Genomic DNA, 21,786 nt, shown 5'->3' on the forward strand with positions numbered 1-21,786 from the left:
TCCAAGGAATACATTGAACTTGCAGTGGTGTATCGGAAACTAATACTGGTCTCACAGGAAAGGATCAAAGCACCGACTGTAAGAAGAGTTTCTATTCTTGTAGTTAAGGCGGCATTGTGCCTTTTGTATTTAATTCCGATGCGATTTCTGTGTTTCATCGTCAATGTGAATGTCCAAGGAATACATTGAATCTGCAGTGGTGTATCGGAAACTAATACTGGTCTCACAGGAAAGGATCAAAGCACCGACTGTAAGAAGAGTTTCTATTCTTGTAGTTAAGGCGGCATTGTGCCTTTTGTATTTAATTCCGATGCGATTTCTGTGTTTCATCGTCAATGTGAATGTCCAAGGAATACATTGAATCTGCAGTGGTGTATCGGAAACTAATACTGGTCTCACAAGAAAGGATCTAGTCACAGACTCTAAGAAGTCTCACCCTTCTTGCACGTAAGGCGGCATTGTGCCTTTTGTACTTAATTCCGATGTAATTTCAGTGTTTCATCGTCAATGTGAATGTCCAAGGAATACATTGAACCTGCAGTGGTGTATGGGAAACTAATACTGGTCTTATAGGAAAGGATCAAAGGAGAGACTCTAAGAAGTCTCACTCTTCTTGCATTTAAGGCGGTATTGTGCCTTTTGTATTTAATTCCGATGTAATTTCAGTGTTTCATCGTCAATGTGAATGTCCAAGGAATACATTGAACCTGCAGTGGTGTATCGGAAACTAATACTGGTCTCACAAGAAAGGATCAAGTCACAGACTCTAAGAAGTCTCACCCTTCTTGCACGTAAGGCGGCATTGTGCCTTTTGTACTTAATTCCGATGTAATTTCAGTGTTTCATCGTCAATGTGTATGTAAAAGGAATACATTGAACCTGCAATGGTCTATCGGAAATTAATACTGGTCTCATGGGAAAGGATCAAAGCACAGACTCTAAGAAGTCTCACTCTTCTTGCATTTAAGGCGGTATTGTGCCTTTTGTATTTAATTCCGATGTAATTTCAGTGTTTCATCGTCAAAGTGTATGTAAAACGAATACATTGAACCTGCAGTGGAGTATCGGAAACTAACACTGGTCTCACAGGAAAGGATCAAAGCACAGACTCTAAGAAGTCTCACTCATATTGCTCTTAAGGCGGCATTGTGCCTTTTGTATTTAATTCCGATGTAATTTCAGTGTTTCATCGTCAATGTGAATGTCCAAGGAATACATTGAACCTGCAGTGGTGTATCGGAAACTAATACTGGTCTTATAGGAAAGGATCAAAGCAGAGACTCTAAGAAGTCTCACTCTTCTTGCATTTAAGGCGGTATTGTGCCTTTTGTATTTAATTCCGATGTAATTTCAGTGTTTCATCGTCAATGTGAATGTCCAAGGAATACATTGAACCTGCAGTGGTGTATCGGAAACTAATACTGGTCTCACAAGAAAGGATCAAGTCACAGACTCTAAGAAGTCTCACCCTTCTTGCACGTAAGGCGGCATTGTGCCTTTTGTACTTAATTCCGATGTAATTTCAGTGTTTCATCGTCAATGTGTATGTAAAAGGAATACACTGAACCTGCAGTGGTGTATCGGAAACTAATACTGGTCTCATAGGAAAGGATCAAATCACAGACTCTAAAGTGACTCACTCTTCTTGCATTTAAGGCGGCATTGTGCCTTTTGTGTTTAATTCCGATGTAATTTCAGGGTTTCATCGTCAATGTGAACGTCCAAGGAATACATTGAACTTGCAGTGGTGTATTGGAAACTAATACTGGTCTCACAGGAAAGGATCAAAGCACCGACTGTAAGAAGAGTTTCTATTCTTGTAGTTAAGGCGGCATTTTGCCTTTTGTATTTAATTCCTATGCGATTTCTGTGTTTCATCGTCAATGTGAATGTCCAAGGAATACATTGAACCTGCAGTGGTGTATCGGAAACTAATACTGGTCTCACAAGAAAGGATCTAGTCACAGACTCTAAGAAGTCACACCCTTCTTGCACGTAAGGCGGCATTGTGCCTTTTGTACTTAATTCCGATGTAATTTCAGTGTTTCATCGTCAGTGTGTATGTAAAAGAAATACACTGAACCTGCAGTGGTGTATCGGAAACTAATACTGGTCTCATAGGAAAGGATCAAAGCACAGACTCTAAGAAGTCTCACACCTTTTGCACTTAAGGTTGCATTGTGCCTTTTGTACTTAATTCTGATGTAATTTCAGTGTTTCATCGTCAATGTGTATGTAAAAGGAATACATTGAACCTGCAATGGTGTATCGGAAATTAATACTGGTCTCATAGGAAAGGATCAAAGCACAGACTCTAAGAAGTCTCACTCTTCTTGCATTTAATGCGGTATTGTGCCTTTTGTATTTAATTCCGATGTAATTTCAGTGTTTCATCGTCAAAGTGTATGTAAAACGAATACATTGAACCTGCAGTGGAGTATCGGAAACTAACACTGGTCTCACAGGAAAGGATCAAAGCACAGACTCTAAGAAGTCTCACTCATATTGCTCTTAAGGCGGCATTGTGCCTTTTGCATTTAATTCCGATGTAATTTCAGTGTTTCATCGTCAATATGAATGTCCAAGGAATTCATTGAACCTGCAGTGGTGTATCGGAAACTAATACTGGTCTTATAGGAAAGGATCAAAGCAGAGACTCTAAGAAGTCTCACTCTTCTTGCATTTAAGGCGGTATTGTGCCTTTTGTATTTAATTCCGATGTAATTTCAGTGTTTCATCGTCAATGTGAATGTCCAAGGAATACATTGTACCTGCAGTGGTGTATCGGAAGCTAATACTGGTCTCACAGGAAAGGATCAAAGCATCGACTGTAAGAAGAGTCTCAATTCTTGTACTTAAGGTGGCCTTGTGCCTTTTGTATATAATTCCGATGCAATTTCTGTGTTTCATCGTCAATGTGAAGGTCCTAGGAATACATTGAACCTGCAGTGGTGTATCGGAAATTAATACTGGTCTCATAGGAAAGGATCAAAGCACAGTCTCTAAGGTGTCTCACTCTTCTTGCATTTAAGGCGGCATTGCGCCTTTTGTATTTAATTCCGAAGTAATTTCAGTGTTTCATCGTCATTGGGAATGTCCAAGGAATACATTGAACGTGCAGTGGTGTATCGGAAACTAATACTGGTCTTATAGGAAAGGATCAAAGCAGAGACTCTAAGAAGTTTCACTGTTCTTGCATTTAAGGCGGAATTGTGCCTTTTGTATTTAAATCTGATGTAATTTCAGTGTTTCATCGCCAATGTGTATGTAAAAGGAATACATTGAACCTGCAGTGGTGTATCGAAAACTAATACTGGTCTCATAGGAAAGGATCAAAGCACAGACTGTAAGAAGTCTCTCTCTTCTTGCATTTAAGGCGGTATTGTGCCTTTTGTATTTAATTCCAATGTAATTTCAGTGTTTCATCGTCAATGTGTATGTAAAAGGAATACATTGAACCTGCAGTGGTGTGTCGGAAACTAATACTGGTATCATAGGAAAGGATCAAAGCACAGACCCTAAGAAGTCTCACTCTTCTTGCATTTAAAGCGGCATTGTGCCTTTTGTATTTAATTCCAATGTAATTTCAGTGTTTCATCGTCAATTTGTATGTAAAAGGAGTACATTGAACCTGCAGTGGTGTATCGGAATCTAATACTGGTGTCATAGGACAGGATCAAAGCACACTCTCTAAAAAGTCTCACTCTTCTTGCATTTAAGGCGGAATTGTGCCTTTTGTATTTAAATCTGATGTAATTTCAGTGTTTCATCGCCAATGTGTATGTAAAAGGAATACATTGAACCTGCAGTGGTGTATCGGAAACGAATACTGTTCTCACAGGAAAGGATCAAAACACCGACTGTAAGAAGAGTCTCAATTCTTGTACTTTAGACGGCGTTGTGCCTTCTGTATTTAATTCCGATGCGATTTCTGTGTTCCATCGTCAATGTGAAGGTCCAAGGAATACATTGAACCTGCAGTGGTGTATCGGAAACTAATACTGGTCTCATAGGAAAGGATCAAATCACAGACTCTATGGTGACTCACTCTTCTTGCATTTAAGGCGGCATTGTGCCTTTTGTGTTTAATTCCGATGTAATTTCAGGGTTTCATCGTCAATGTGAACGTCCAAGGAATACATTGAACTTGCAGTGGTGTATCGGAAACTAATACTGGTCTCACAGGAAAGGATCAAAGCACCGACTGTAAGAAGAGTTTCTATTCTTGTAGTTAAGGCGGCATTGTGCCTTTTGTATTTAATTCCGATGCGATTTCTGTGTTTCATCGTCAATGTGAATGTCCAAGGAATACATTGAGCCTGCAGTGGTGTATCGGAAACTAATACTGGTCTCACAAGAAAGGATCTAGTCACAGACTCTAAGAAGTCTCACCCTTCTTGCACGTAAGGCGGCATTGTGCCTTTTGTATTTAATTCCGATGTAATTTCAGTGTTTCATCGTCAATGTGGATGTAAAAGGAATACATTGAACCTGCAGTGGTGTATCGGAAACTAATACTGGTCTCATAGGAAAGGATCAAAGCACAGACTCTAAGAAGTGTCACACCTTTTGCACTTAAGGTTGCATTGTGCCTTTTGTACTTAATTCTGATGTAATTTCAGTGTTTCATCGTCAATGTGTATGTAAAAGGAATACATTGAACCTGCAATGGTGTATCGGAAATTAATACTGGTCTCATAGGAAAGGATCAAAGCACAGACTCTAAGAAGTCTCACTCTTCTTGCATTTAAGGCGGTATTGTGCCTTTTGTATTTAATTCCGATGTAATTTCAGTGTTTCATCGTCAAAGTGTATGTAAAACGAATACATAGAACCTGCAGTGGAGTATCGGAAACTAACACTGGTCTCACAGGAAAGGATCAAAGCACAGACTCTAAGAAGTCTCACTCATATTGCTCTTAAGGCGGCATTGTGCCTTTTGTATTTAATTCCGATGTAATTTCAGTGTTTCATCGTCAATGTGAATGTCCAAGGAATACATTGAACCTGCAGTGGTGTATCGGAAACTAATACTGGTCTTATAGGAAAGGATCATAGCAGAGACTCTAAGAAGTCTCACTCTTCTTGCATTTAAGGCGGTATTGTGCCTTTTGTATTTAATTCCGATGTAATTTCAGTGTTTCATCGTCAATGTGAATGTCCAAGGAATACATTGAACCTGCAGTGGTGTATCGGAAGCTAATACTGGTCTCACAGGAAAGGATCAAAGCATCGACTGTAAGAAGAGTCTCAATTCTTGTACTTAAGGTGGCCTTGTGCCTTTTGTATATAATTCCGATGCAATTTCTGTGTTTCATCGTCAATGTGAAGGTCCAAGGAATACATTGAACCTGCAGTGGTGTATCGGAAACTAATACTGGTCTCATAGGAAAGGATCAAAGCACAGACTCTAAGGTGTCTCACTCTTCTTACATTTAAGGCGGCATTGTGCCTTTTGTATTTATTTCGATGTAATTTCAGTGTTTCATCGTCAAAGTGTATGTAAAACGAATACATTGAACCTGCAGTGGAGTATCGGAAACTAACACTGGTCTCACTGGAAAGGATCAAAGCACAGACTCTAAGAAGTCTCACTCTTCTTGCACTTATGGCGGCATTGTGCCTTTTGAATTTAATTCCGATGTAATTTCACTGTTTCATCGTCAATATGAATGTCCAAGGAATACATAGAACCAGCAGTGTTGTATCGGAAACTAATACAGGTCTCACAGGAAAGGATCAAAGCACCGACTATAAGAAGAGTCTCTATTCTTGTACTTAAGGCTGCATTGTGCCTTTTGTATTTAATTCCGATGCGATTTCTGTGTTTCATCGTCAATGTGAATGTCCAAGGAATACAGTGAACCTGCAGTGGTGTATCGGAAACTAATACTGGTCTCACAGGGAAGGATCAAAGCACAGACTGTAAGAAGTCTCACTCTTCTTGCATTTAAGGCGGTATTGTGCCTTTTGTACTTAATTCCAATGTAATTTCAGTGTTTCATCGTCAATGTGTATGTAAAAGGAATACATTGAACCTGCAGTGGTGTGTCGGAAACTAATAGTGGTCTCATAGGAAAGGATCAAAGCACAGACCCTAAGAAGTCTCACTCTTCTTGCATTTAAGGCGGCATTGTGCCTTTTGTATTTAATTCCAATGTAATTTCAGTGTTTCATCGTCAATTTGTATGTAAAAGGAATACATTGAACCTGCAGTGGTGTATCGGAAACTAATACTGGTGTCATAGGAGAGGATCAAAGCACAGACTCTAAGAAGTTTCACTCATCTTGCTCTTAAGGCGGCATTGTGCCTTTTGTAATTAATTCCGATGTAATTTCAGTGTTTCATCGTCAGTGTGAATGTCCAAGGAATACATTGAACCTGAAGTGGTGTATCGGAAGCTAATACTGGTCTCACAGGAAAGGATCAAAGCACCGACTGTAAGAAGAGTCTCAATTCTTGTACATAAGGTGGCGTTCTACCTTTTGTATATAATTCCAAAGCGATTTCTGTGTTTCATCGTCAATGTGAAGGTCCAAGGAATACATTGAACCTGCAGTGGTGTATCGGAAACTAATACTGGTTTCACAGGATAGGATCAAAGCACTGACTCTAAGAAGTCCCACTCTTCTTGCACTTAAGGCGGAATTGTGCATATTGTATTTAATTCCGATGTAATTTCAGTGTTTCATCGTCAATGTGTATGTAAAAGGAATACATTGAACCTGCAGTGGTGTATCGGAAACGAATACTGTTCTCACAGGAAAGGATCAAAACACCGACTGTAAGAAGAGTCTCAATTCTTGTACTTAAGACGGCGTTGTGCCTTCTGTATTTAATTCCGATGTAATTTCAGTGTGTCATTGTCAATGTGTATGTAAAAGGAATACATTGAACCTGCAGTGGTGTATCGGAAACTAATACCGGTCTGATAGGAAAGGTTCAAAGCACAGACTCTAAGAAGTCTCACTCCGCTTGCACTTAAGGTGGCAATGTGCCTTTTGTACTTAATTCTGATGTAATTTCAGTGTTTCATCGTCAATGTGTATGTAAAAGGAATACATTGAACCTGCAATGGTGTATCGGAAATTAATACTGGTCACATAGGAAAGGATCAACGCACAGACTCTAAGTGGTCTCACTCTTCTTGCACTTAAGGCGGCATTGTGCCTTTTGTATTTAATTCCGAAGTAATTTCAGTGTTTCATCGTCATTGGAAATGTCCAAGGAATACATTGAACCTGCAGTGGTGTATCGGAAACTAATACTGGTGTCATAGGAGAGGATCAAAGCACACACTCTAAAAAGTCTCACTCTTCTTGCATTTAAGGCGGTATTGTGCCTTTTGTATTTAATTCCGATGTAATTTCAGTGCTTCATCGTCAAAGTGTAAGTAAAACGAATACATTGAACCTGCAGTGGAGTATCGGAAACTAACACTGGTCTCACAGGAAAGGATCAAAGCACAGACTCTACGAAGTCTCACTCATATTGCTCTTAAGGCGGCATTGTGCCTTTTGTATTTAATTCCGATGTAATTTCAGTGTTTCATCGTCAATGTGAATGTCCAAGGAATACATTGAACCTGCAGTGGTGTATCGGAAGCTAATACTGGTCTCACAGGAAAGGATCAAAGCATCGACTGTAAGAAGAGTCCCAATTCTTGTACTTAAGGTGGCGTTGTGCCTTTTGTATATAATTCCGAGGCGATATCTGTGTTTCATCGTCAATGTGAAGGTCCAAGGAATACATTGAACCTGCAGTGGTGTATCGGAAACTAATACTGGTCTCATAGGAAAGGATCAAAGCACAGACTCTAAGGTGTCTCACTCTTCTTGCATTTAAGGCGGCATTGTGCCTTTTGTATTTAATTCCGATGTAATTTCAGGGTTTCATCGTCAATGTGAACGTCCAAGGAATACATTGAACTGGCAGTGGTGTATCGGAAACTAATACTGGTCTCACAGGAAAGGATCAAAGCACCGACTGTAAGAAGAGTCTCTATTCTTGTAGTTAAGGCGGCATTGTGCCTTTTGTATTTAATTCCGATGCGATTTCTGTGTTTCATCGTCAATGTGAATGTCCAAGGAATACATTGAACCTGCAGTGGTGTATCGGAAACTAATACTGGTCTCACAAGAAAGGATCTAATCACAGACTCTAAGAAGTCTCACCCTTCTTGCACGTAAGGCGGCATTGTGCCTTTTGTACTTAATTCCGATGTGATTTCAGTGTTTCATCGTCAATGTGTATGTAAAAGGAATACATTGAACCTGCAGTGGTGTATCGGAAACTAATACTGGTCTCATAGGAAAGGATCAAAGCACAGACTCTAAGAAGTCACACTCCTTTTGCACTTAAGGTGGCATTGTGCCTTTTGTACTTAATTCTGATGTAATTTCAGTGTTTCATCGTCAATGTGTATGTAAAAGGAATACATTGAACCTGCAATGGTGTATCGGAAATTAATACTGGTCTCATAGGAAAGGATCAAAGCACAGACTCTAAGAAGTCTCACTCTTCTTGCACTTAAGGCGGCATTGTGCGTTTTGTATTTAATTCCGAAGTAATTTCAGTGTTTCATCGTCATTGGAAATGTCCAAGGAATACATTGAACGTGCAGTGGTGTATCGGAAACTAATACTGGCCTTATAGGAAAGAATCAAAGCAGAGACTCTAAGAAGTCTCACTCTTCTTGCATTTATGGCGGAATTGTGCCTTTTGTATTTAAATCTGATGTAATTTCAGTGTTTCATCGCCAATGTGTATGTAAAAGGAATACATTGAACCTGCAGTGGTGTATCGGAAACTAATACTGGTCTCATAGGAAAGGATCAAAGCGCAGACTGTAAGAAGTCTCACTCTTCTTGCATTTAAGGCGGTATTGTGCCTTTCGTATTTAATTCCAATGTAATTTCAGTGTTTCATCGTCAATGTGTATGTAAAAGGAATACATTGAACCTGCAGTGGTGTGTCGGAAACTAATACTGGTCTCATAGGAAAGGATCAAAGCACAGACCCTAAGAAGTCTCACTCTTCTTGCATTTAAGGCGGTATTGTGCCTTTTGTATTTAATTCCGATGTAATTTCAGTGTTTCATCGTCAATGTGAAGGTCCAAGGAATACATTGAACCTGCAGTGGTGTATCGGAATCTAATACTGGTCTCACAGGATAGGATCAAAGCACTGAATCTAAGAAGTCCCACTCTTCTTGCACTTAAGGCGGCATTGTGCATATTGTATTTAATTCCGATGTAATTTCAGTGTTTCATCGTCAATGTGTGTGTAAAAGGAATACATTGAACCTGCAGTGGTGTGTCGGAAACTAATACTGGTCTCATAGGAAAGGATCAAAGCACAGACCCTAAGGTGTCTCACTCTTCTTGCATTTAAGGCGGCATTGTGCCTTTTGTATTTAATTCCGATGTAATTTCAGTGTTTCATCGTCAATGTGAATGTCCAAGGAATACATAGAACCTGCAGTGGTGGATCGGAAACTAATACTGGTCTCACAGGAAAGGATCAAAGCACCGACTGTAAGAAGAGTCTCTATTCTTGTACTTAAGGCGGCATTGTGCCTTTTGTATTTAATTCCGATGCGATTTCAGTGTTTCATCGTCAATGTGAAGGTCCAAGGAATACATTGAACTTGCAGTGGTGTATCGGAAACTAATACTGGTCTCATACGAAAGGATCAAAGCGCAGACTCTACGAAGTCTCACTCTTCTTGCATTTATGGCGGCATTGTGCCTTTTATATTTAATTCCGATGTAATTTTAGTGTCTTATCGACAATGTGAATGTCCAAGGAATACACTGAACCTGCAGTGGTGTATCGGAAACTAATATATGTCTCACAGGAAAGGATTAAAGCACCGACTGTAAGAAGAGTCTCTATTCTTGTAGTTAAGGCGGCATTGTGCCTTTTGTATTTAATTCCGATGCGATTTCTGTGTTTCATCGCCAATGTGTAGGTCCAAGGAATACATTGAAACTGCAGTGGAGTATCGGAAACTAACACTGGTCTCACAGGAAAGGGTCAAAGCACAGACTCTAAGAAGCCTCACTCTTCTTGCACTTAAGGCGGCATTCTGAATTTTGTATTTAATTCCGATATAATCTCAGTGTTTCATCGTCAATGCGAATGTCCAAGGAATACATAGAACCAGCAGTGTTGTATCGGAAACTAAAACTGGTCTCACAGGGAATGCTCAAAGCACCGACTGTAAGAAGAGTCTTTATTCTTGTACTTATGGCGGCATTGTGCCTTTTGTATTTAATTCCGATGCGATTTTTGTTTTTCATCGTCAATGTGAAGGTCCAAGGAATACATAAAACCAGCAGTGATGTATCTGAAACTAATACTGGTCTCACAGGAAAGGATCAAAGCACCGACTGTAAGTAGAGTCTTAATTCTTGTACTTAAAGCGGCGTTGTTCCTTTTGTATTTAATTCCGATGCGATTTCTGTGTTTCATCGTCAATGTGAAGGTCCAAGGAATACATTGAACCTTCAGTGGTGTTTCGGAAACTAATACTGGACTCATAGGAAAGGATCAAAGCTGAGACTCTAAGAGGTCTCACTCCTCTTGCACTTAAGGTGGCATTGTGCCTTTTGTATTTAATTCCGAAGTAATTTCAGTGTTTCATCGTCATTGGAAATGTCCAAGGAATACATTGAACGTGCAGTGGTGTATCGGAAACTAATACTGGCCTTATAGGAAAGGATCAAAGCAGAGACTCTAAGAAGTCTCACTCTTCTTGCATTTATGGCGGAATTGTGCCTTTTGTATTTAAATCTGATGTAATTTCAGTGTTTCATCGCCAATGTGTATGTAAAAGGAATACATTGAACCTGCAGTGGTGTATCGGAAACTAATACTGGTCTCATAGGAAAGGATCAAAGCGCAGACTGTAAGAAGTCTCACTCTTCTTGCATTTAAGGCGGTATTGTGCCTTTCGTATTTAATTCCAATGTAATTTCAGTGTTTCATCGTCAATGTGTATGTAAAAGGAATACATTGAACCTGCAGTGGTGTGTCTGAAACTAATACTGGTCTCATAGGAAAGGATCAAAGCACAGACCCTAAGAAGTCTCACTCTTCTTGCATTTAAGGCGGCATTGTGCCTTTTGTATTTAATTCCAATGTAATTTCAGTGTTTCATCGTCAATTTGTATGTAAAAGGAATACATTGAACCTGCAGTGGTGTATCGGAAACTAATACTGGTGTCATAGGAGAGGATCGCAGCACACACTCTAAAAAGTCTCACTCTTCTTGCATTTAAGGCGGTATTGTGCCTTTTGTATTTAATTTCGATGTAATTTCAGTGTTTCATCGTCAATGTGAAGGTCCAAGGAATACATTGAACCTGCAGTGGTGTATCGGAAACTAATACTGGTCTCACAGGATAGGATCAAAGCACTGAATCTAAGAAGTCCCACTCTTCTTGCACTTAAGGCGGCATTGTGCATATTGTATTTAATTCCGATGTAATTTCAGTGTTTCATCGTCAATGTGTGTGTAAAAGGAATACATTGAACCTGCAGTGGTGTGTCGGAAACTAATACTGGTCTCATAGGAAAGGATCAAAGCACAGACCCTAAGGTGTCTCACTCTTCTTGCATTTAAGGCGGCATTGTGCCTTTTGTATTTAATTCCGATGTAATTTCAGTGTTTCATCGTCAATGTGAATGTCCAAGGAATACATAGAACCTGCAGTGGTGGATCGGAAACTAATACTGGTCTCACAGGAAAGGATCAAAGCACCGACTGTAAGAAGAGTCTCTATTCTTGTACTTAAGGCGGCATTGTGCCTTTTGTATTTAATTCCGATGCGATTTCTGTGTTTCATCGTCAATGTGAAGGTCCAAGGAATACATTGAACTTGCAGTGGTGTATCGGAAACTAATACTGGTCTCATACGAAAGGATCAAAGCGCAGACTCTACGAAGTCTCACTCTTCTTGCATTTATGGCGGCATTGTGCCTTTTATATTTAATTCCGATGTAATTTTAGTGTCTCATCGTCAATGTGAATGTCCAAGGAATACACTGAACCTGCAGTGGTGTATCGGAAACTAATATATGTCTCACAGGAAAGGATTAAAGCACCGACTGTAAGAAGAGTCTCTATTCTTGTAGTTAAGGCGGCATTGTGCCTTTTGTATTTAATTCCGATGCGATTTCTGTGTTTCATCGCCAAGGTGTAGGTCCAAGGAATACATTGAAACTGCAGTGGAGTATCGGAAACTAACACTGGTCTCACAGGAAAGGGTCAAAGCACAGACTCTAAGAAGCCTCACTCTTCTTGCACTTAAGGCGGCATTCTGAATTTTGTATTTAATTCCGATATAATCTCAGTGTTTCATCGTCAATGCGAATGTCCAAGGAATACATAGAACCAGCAGTGTTGTATCGGAAACTAAAACTGGTCTCACAGGGAATGCTCAAAGCACCGACTGTAAGAAGAGTCTTTATTCTTGTACTTATGGCGGCATTGTGCCTTTTGTATTTAATTCCGATGCGATTTTTGTTTTTCATCGTCAATGTGAAGGTCCAAGGAATACATAAAACCAGCAGTGATGTATCTGAAACTAATACTGGTCTCACAGGAAAGGATCAAAGCACCGACTGTAAGTAGAGTCTTAATTCTTGTACTTAAAGCGGCGTTGTTCCTTTTGTATTTAATTCCGATGCGATTTCTGTGTTTCATCGTCAATGTGAAGGTCCAAGGAATACATTGAACCTTCAGTGGTGTTTCGGAAACTAATACTGGACTCATAGGAAAGGATCAAAGCTGAGACTCTAAGAAGTCTCACTCCTTTTGCACTTAAGGTGGCATTGTGCCTTTTGTATTTAATTCCGATGTAATTTCAGGGTTTCATCGTCAATGTGAACGTCCAAGGAATACATTGAACTTGCAGTGGTGTATCGGAAACTAATACTGGTCTCACAGGAAAGGATCAAAGCACCGACTGTAAGAAGAGTCTCGATTCTTGTAGTTAAGGCGGTATTGTGCCTTTTGTATTTAATTCGATGCGATTTCTGTGTTTCATCGTCAATGTGAATGTCCAAGGAATACATTGAACCTGCAGTGGTGTATCGGAAACTAATACTGGTCTCACAAGAAAGGATCTAATCACAGACTCTAAGAAGTCTCACCCTTCTTGCACGTAAGGCGGCATTGTTCCTTTTGTACTTAATTCCGATGTGATTTCAGTGTTTCATCGTCAATGTGTATGTAAAAGGAATACATTGAACCTGCAGTGGTGTATCGGAAACTAATACTGGTCTCATAGGAGAGGATCAAAGCACAGACTCTAAGAAGTCTCACTCCTTTTGCATTTAAGGTGGCATTGTGCCTTTTGTACTTAATTCTGATGTAATTTCAGTGTTTCATCGTCAATGTGTATGTAAAAGGAATACATTGAACCTGCAATGGTGTATCGGAAATTAATACTGGTCTCATAGGAAAGGATCAAAACACAGACTCTAAGAAGTCTCACTCTTCTTGCACTTAAGGCGGCATTGTGCCTTTTGTATTTAATTCCGAAGTAATTTCAGTGTTTCATCGTCATTGGAAATGTCCAAGGAATACATTGAACGTGCAGTGGTGTATCGGAAACTAATACTGGTCTCACAGGAAAGGATCAAAGCACCGACTGTAAGAAGAGTCTCGATTCTTGTAGTTAAGGCGGCATTGTGCCTTTTGTATTTAATTCCGATGCGATTTCTGTGTTTCATCGTCAATGTGAAGGTCCAAGGGATACATTGAACTTGCAGTGGTGTATCGGAAACTAATACTGGTCTCATACGAAAGGATCAAAGCGCAGCCTCTACGAAGTCTCACTCTTCTTGCATTTATGGCGGCATTGTGCCTTTTATATTTAATTCCGATGTAATTTCAGTGTCTCATCGTCAATGTGAATGTCCAAGGAATACACTGAACCTGCCGTGGTGTATCGGAAACTAATATATGTCTCACAGGAAAGGATTAAAGCACCGACTGTAAGAAGAGTCTCTATTCTTGTAGGTAAGGCGGCATTGTGCCTTTTGTATTTAATTCCGATGCGATTTCTGTGTTTCATCGCCAATGTGTAGGTCCAAGGAATACATTGAAACTGCAGTGGAGTATCGGAAACTAACACTGGTCTCACAGGAAAGGGTCAAAGCACAGACTCTAAGAAGCCTCACTCTTCTTGCACTTAAGGCGGCATTCTGAATTTTGTATTTAATTCCGATATAATCTCAGTGTTTCATCGTCAATGCGAATGTCCAAGGAATACATAGAACCAGCAGTGTTGTATCGGAAACTAAAACTGGTCTCACAGGGAATGCTCAAAGCACCGACTGTAAGAAGAGTCTTTATTCTTGTACTTATGGCGGCATTGTGCCTTTTGTATTTAATTACGATGTAATTTCAGTGTTTCATCGTCAATGTGAATGTCCAAGGAATACATAGAACCTGCAGTGGTGTATCGGAAACTAATACTGTTCTCACAGGAAAGGATCAAAGCACCGACTGTAAGAAGAGTCTCTATTCTTGTACTTAAGGCGGCATTGTGCCTTTTGTATTTAATTCCGATGCGATTTCTCTGTTTCATCGTCAATGTGAAGGTCCAAGGAATACATTGAACTTGCAGTGGTGTATCGGAAACTAATACTGGTCTCACAGGGAATGCTCAAAGCACCGACTGTAAGAAGAGTCTCTATTCTTGTACTTAAGGCTGCATTGTGCCTTTTGTATTTAATTCCGATGCGATTTCTGTGTTTCATCGTCAATGTGAATGTCCAAGGAATACATTGAACCTGCAGTGGTGTATCGGAAACTAATACTGGTCTCACAAGAAAGGATCTAATCACAGACTCTAAGAAGTCTCACCCTTCTTGCACGTAAGGCGGCATTGTGCCTTTTGTACTCAATTCCGATGTGATTTCAGTGTTTCATCGTCAATGTGTATGTAAAAGGAATACATTGAACCTGCAGTGGTGTATCGAAAACTAATACTGGTCTCATAGGAAAGGATCAAAGCGCAGATTGTAAGAAGTCTCACTCTTCTTGCATTTAAGGCGGTATTGTGCCTTTTGTATTTAATTCCAATGTAATTGCAGTGTTTCATCGTCAATGTGTATGTAAAAGGAATACATTGAACCTGCAGTGGTGTATCGGAAACTAATACTGGTGTCATAGGAGAGGATCGCAGCACACACTCTAAAAAGTCTCACTCTTCTTGCATTTAAGGCGGTATTGTGCCTTTTGTATTTAATTCCGATGTAATTTCAGTGTTTCATCGTCAATGTGAAGGTCCAAGGAATACATTGAACCTGCAGTGGTGTATCGGAAACTAATACTGGTCTCACAAGAAAGGATCTAATCACAGACTCTAAGAAGTCTCACCCTTCTTGCACGTAAGGCGGCATTGTGCCTTTTGTACTCAATTCCGATGTGATTTCAGTGTTTCATCGTCAATGTGTATGTAAAAGGAATACATTGAACCTGCAGTGGTGTATCGAAAACTAATACTGGTCTCATAGGAGAGGATCAAAGCACAGACTCTAAGAAGTCTCACTCTTCTTGCACTTAAGGCGGCATTGTGCCTTTTGTATTTAATTCCGAAGTAATTTCAGTGTTTCATCGTCATTGGAAATGTCCAAGGAATACATTGAACGTGCAGTGGTGTATCGGAAACTAATACTGGTCTTATAGTAAAGGATCAAAGCAGAGACTCTATGAAGTCTCACTCTTCTTGCATTTAAGGCGGAATTGTGCCTTTTGTATTTAAATCTGATGTAATTTCAGTGTTTCATCGCCAATGTGTATGTAAAAGGAATACATTGAACCTGCAGTGGTGTATCGAAAACTAATACTGGTCTCATAGGAAAGGATCAAAGCGCAGATTGTAAGAAGTCTCACTCTTCTTGCATTTAAGGCGGTATTGTGCCTTTTGTATTTAATTCCGATGTAATTTCAGTGTTTCATCGTCAATGTGAAGGTCCAAGGAATACATTGAACCTGCAGTGGTGTATCGGAAACTAATACTGGTCTCACAGGATAGGATCAAAGCACTGACTCTAAGTAGTCCCACTCTTCTTGCACTTAAGGCGGCATTGTGCATATTGTATTTAATTCCGATGTAATTTCAGTGTTTCATCGTCAATGTGTGTGTAAAAGGAATACATTGAACCTGCAGTGGTGTGTCGGAAACTAATACTGGTCTCATAGGAAAGGATCAAAGCACAGACCCTAAGGTGTCTCACTCTTCTTGCATTTAAGGCGGCATTGTGCCTTCTGTATTTAATTACGATGTAATTTCAGTGTTTCATCGTCAATGTGAATGTCCAAGGAATACATAGAACCTGCAGTGGTGTATCGGAAACTAATACTGTTCTCACAGGAAAGGATCAAAGCACCGACTGTAAGAAGAGTCTCTATTCTTGTACTTAAGGCGGCATTGTGCCTTTTGTATTTAATTCCGATGCGATTTCTCTGTTTCATCGTCAATGTGAAGGTCCAAGGAATACATTGAACTTGCAGTGGTGTATCGGAAACTAATACTGGTCTCACAGGGAATGCTCAAAGCACCGACTGTAAGAAGAGTCTCTATTCTTGTACTTAAGGCGGCATTGTGCCTTTTGTATTTAATTCCGATGCGATTTCTGTGTATCATCGTCAATGTGAATGTCCAAGGGATTCATTGAACCTGCAGTGGTGTATCGGAAAATAATACTGGTCTCACAGGAAACGTTCAAATCACGAACTCTAATAAGTCTCACCCATCTTGCACGTAAGGCGGCATTGTGCCTTTTGTACTTAATTCCGATGTAATTTCAGTGTTTCATCGTCAATGTGTATGTAAAAGGAATACATTGAACCTGCAGTGGTGGGTCGGAAACTAATACTGGTCTCATAGGTAAGGATCAAAGCACAGACTCTAAGAAGTCTCACTCCTTTTGCACTTAAGGTGGCATTGTGCCTTTTGTACTTAATTTCGATGTAATTTCAGTGTTTCATCGTCAATGTGTATGTAAAAGGAATACAATGAAGCTGCAGTGGTGTATCGCAAATTAATACTGGTCGCATAGGAAAGGATCAAAGCACAGACTCGAAGAAGTCTCACTCCATTTGCACTTAAGGTGGCATTGTGCCTTTTGTATTTAATTCCGATGTAATTTCAGTATTTCATCGTCAATGTGAATGTAAAAGGAAGTCATTGAACCTGCAGTGGAGTATCGGAAACTAACACCGGTCTCACAGGAAAGGATCAAAGCACAGACTCTAAGAAGCCTCACTCTTTTTGCACTTAAGGCGGAAATATGCCTTTTGTATTTAATTCCGATGTAATTTCAGTGATTCATCGTCAATGTGAATGTCAAAGGAATACATAGACCCAGCAGTGGTGTATGGGAAACTAATACTGCTCTCACAGGAAAGGGTCAAAGCACCAACTGTAAGAAGAGTCCAAATTCTTGTACCTAAGGCGGAGCTGTGCCTTTTGTATTTAATTCCGATGCGATTTCTATGTTTCATCGTCAATGTAAAGGTCCAAGGAATACATTGAACCTGCAGTGGTGTATCGGAAACTAATACTGATCTCACAGGAAAGGATTAAAGCACTGACTCTAAGAAGTCTCACTCTTCTTGCACTTAAGGCGGCTTTATGCCTTTTGTATTAAATTCCGATGTAATTTCAGTGTCTCATCGTCAATGTGAATGTCCAAGGAATACACTGAACCTGCAGTGGTGTATCGGAAACTAATACATGTCTCACAGGAAAGGATTAAAGCACCGACTGTAAGAAGAGTCTCTATTCTTGTAGTTAAGGCGGCATTGTGCCTTTTGTATTTAATTCCGATGCGATTTCTGTGTTTCATGGCCAATGTGTAGGTCCAAGGAATACATTGAAACTGCAGTGGAGTATCGTAAACTAACACTGGTCTCACAGGAAAGGGTCAAAGCACAGACTCTAAGAAGCCTCACTCTTCTTGCACTTAAGGCGGCATTGTGCCTTTTGTATTTAATTCCGAGTTAATCTCAGTGTTTCATCGTCAATGCGAATGTCCAAGGAATACATAGAACCAGCAGTGGTGTATCGGAAACTAAAACTGGTCTCACAGGGAATGCTCAAAGCACCGACTGTAAGAAGAGTCTTTATTCTTGTACTTATGGCGGCAATGTGCCTTTTGTATTTAATTCCGATGCGATTTTTGTGTTTCATCGTCAATGTGAAGGTCCAAGGAATACATAAAACCAGCAGTGATGTATCTGAAACTAATACTGGTCTCACAGGAAAGGATCAAAGCACCGACTGTAAGTAGAGTCTTAATTCTTGTACTTAAAGCGGCGTTGTTCCTTTTGTACTTAATTCCGATGCGATTTCTGTGTTTCATCGTCAATGTGAAGGTCCAAGGAATACATTGAACCTTCAGTGGTGTTTCGGAAACTAATACTGGACTCATAGGACAGGATCAAAGCACAGACCCTAAGAAGCCTCACTCTTCTTGCATTTAAGGCTGCATTGTGCCTTTTGTATTTAATTCCGATGTAATTTCAGTGTTTCATCGTCAATGTGAATGTCCAAGGAATACATAGAACCAGCAGTGGTGTATCGGAAACTAATACTGGTCTCACAGGAAAGGATCAAAGCACCGACTGTAAGAAGAGTCTCAATTCTTCTACTTAAGGCGGCGTTGAGCCTTTTGTATTTAATTCCGATGCGATTTTTGTGTTTCATCGTCAATACGAAGGTCCAAGGAATACATAGAACCAGCAGTGGTGTATCGGAAACTAATACTGGTCTCACAGGAAAGGATCAAAGCACCGACTGTAAGAGGAGTCTCAATTCTTCTACTTAAGGCGGCGTTGTGCCTTTTGTATTTAATTCCGATGCGATTTCTGTGATGCATCGTCAATGTGATGGTCCAAGGAGTACATTGAACCTGCAGTGGTGTATCGGAAACTAATACTGGTCTCACAGAAAGGGTCAAATCTCAGACTCTAAGAAGTCTCACTCCTCTTGCACTTAAGGCATCATTCTGCCCTTAGTATTTAATTCCGATGTAATTTCAGTGTTTCATCGTCAATGTGCATGTAAAAGGAAAACATTAGACCTGCAGTGGTGTATCGGAAAATAATACTGGTCTCATAGGAAAGGATCAAAGCACAGACTCTAAGAAGTCTCAATCTTCTTGCATTTAAGGCGGCAATGTGCCTTTTGTATTTAATTCCGATGTAATTCCAGTGTTTCAACGTCAATGTGAATGTCCAAGGAATACATTGAACCTGCAGTGGTGTATCGGAAACTAATACTTGTCTCACAAGAAAGGATCAAAGCACCGACTGTAAGAAGAGTCTACATTCTTGTACTCAAGGCGGCATTGTGCCGTCTGTATTTAATTCCGATGCGATTTCAGTGATTTGCCGTCAATGTGAAGGTCCAAGGAATACATTGAACCTGCAGTGGTGTATCGGAAACTAATACTGGCTCATAGGAAAGGATCAAAGCACAGACTCTAAGAAGTCTCACTCTTCTTGCATTTAAGGCGGCAATGTGCTTTTGTTGTTATTTCCGATGTAATTTCAGTGTTGCATCGTCAATGTGAATGTCCAAGGAATACAATGAACCTGCAGTGGTGTATCGGAAACTAATACTTGTCTCACAGGAAAGGATCAAAGCGCCGACTGTAAGAAGAGTCTATATTCTTGTACTTGAGGCGGCATTGTGCCGTTTGTATTTAATTCCGATGCGAGTTCTGTGATTTGCCGTCAATGTGAAGGTCCAAGGAATACATTGAACCTGCAGTGGTGTATCGGAAAATAATACTGGTGTCATAGGAAACGATCAAAGCACAGACTCTAAAAAGTCTCACTCTTCTTGCACTTAAGGCGGCATTGTGCCATTTGTATTTAATTCCGATGTAATTTCAGTGTTTCATCGTCAATGTGTTTGTAAAAGGAATACATTGAACCTGCAGTGGTGTATCGGAAATTAATACTGGTCTCACAGGAAAGGATCAAGGCACAGACTCTAAAAAGTCTCACTCTTCTTGCACTTAAGCGGCATTGTGCCTTTTGTATTTAATTCCGAAGTAATTTCAGTGTTTCATCGTCATTGGGAATGTCCAAGGAATACATTGAACGTGCAGTGGTGTATCGGAAACTAATACTGGTCTCACAGGAAAGGAACAAAACACCGACTGTAAGAAGAGTCACTATTCTAGTACTTAAGGCGGCATTGTGCCTTTTGTATTTAATTGCGATGCGATTTCTGTGTTTCATCGTCAATGTGAATTTCCAAGGAATACATTGACCCTGCAGTGGTGTATCGGAAACTAATACTGGTCTTATAGGAAAGGATCAAGGAAGAGACTCTAAGAAGTCTCACTCTTCTTGCATTTAAATCGGAATTGTGCCTTTTGTATTTAATTCTGATGTAATTTCAGTGTTTCATCGTCAATGTGTATGTAAAAGGAATACATTGAACCTGCAGTGGTGTATCGGAAACTAATACGGGTCTCATAGGTTAGGATCAAAGCACAGACTGTAAGAAGTCTCACTCTTCTTGCATTTAAGGCGGCATTGTGCCTTTTGTATTTAATTCCAATGTAATTTCAGTGTTTCATCGTCAAAGTGTATGTAAAATGGATACATTGAACCTGCAATGGTGTATCGGAAACTAATACTGGACTCACAGGAAAGGATCAGAGCACCAACTGTAAGAAGAGTCTCTATTCTTGTACTTAAGGCGGTGTTGTGCCTTATGTATTTAATCCCGATGCGTTTTCTGTGTTTCATCGTCAATGTGAAGCTCCAAGCAATACATTGAACCTGCAGTGGTGTATTGGAAACTAAAACTGGTCACACACGAAAGGATCAAAGCACAGACTCAATGAAGTCTCAATCTTCTTGCACTTAAGGCGGCATTGTGCCTTTTGTATTTAATTCCGATGTAATTTCAGTGTTTCATTGGCAATGTGTACGTAAAACGAATACATTCAACCTGCAGTGGTGTATCGGAAACTAATAGTGGTCTCATAGGAAAGGATCAAAGCACAGACTCTAAGGTGTTTCACTCTTCTTGCATTTAAGGCGGCATTGTGCCTTTTGTATTTAATTCCGATGTAATTTCAGTGTTTCATCGTCAATGTGACAGTCCAAGGAATACATTGAACCTGCAGTGGTGTATCGGAAACTAATACTGGTCTCAAAGGAAAGGATCAAAGCACCGACTGTAAGAAGACTCTCTATTCTTGTACTTAAGGCGGCATTGTGCCTTTTGTATTTAATTCCGATGACTTTTTCTGTGTTTTACCCTCAATGTGAAGGTCCAAGGAATACATTGAACTTGCAGTGGTGTATCGGAAACTAATACTGGTCTCACAGGGAACGCTCAAAGCACCGACTGTAAGAAGAGTCTCTATTCTTGTACTTAAGGCGGCATTGTGCCTTTTGTATTTAATGCCGATGCGATTTCTGTGTTTCATCGTCAATGTGAATGTCCAAGGAAAACATTGAACATGCAGTGGTGTGTCGGAAACTAATACTGGTCTCACAGGAAAGGATCAAATCACAGACTCTAAGAAGTCTCACTCTTCTTGCACGTAAGGCGGCATTGTGCCTTTTGTACTTAATTCCGATGTAATTTCAGTGTTTCATCGTCAATGTGTAGGTAAAAGGAATACATTGAACCTGAAGTGGTGTATTGGAAATTAATACTGGTCTCATCGGAGAGGATCAAAGCACAGACTCGAAGAAGTCTCACTCCTTTTGCACTTGAGGTGGCATTGTA

Source organism: Schistocerca serialis, chromosome 6 (genome assembly GCF_023864345.2).
Source record: "Schistocerca serialis cubense isolate TAMUIC-IGC-003099 chromosome 6, iqSchSeri2.2, whole genome shotgun sequence".
NCBI classification, from domain to species: domain Eukaryota; kingdom Metazoa; phylum Arthropoda; class Insecta; order Orthoptera; family Acrididae; genus Schistocerca; species Schistocerca serialis.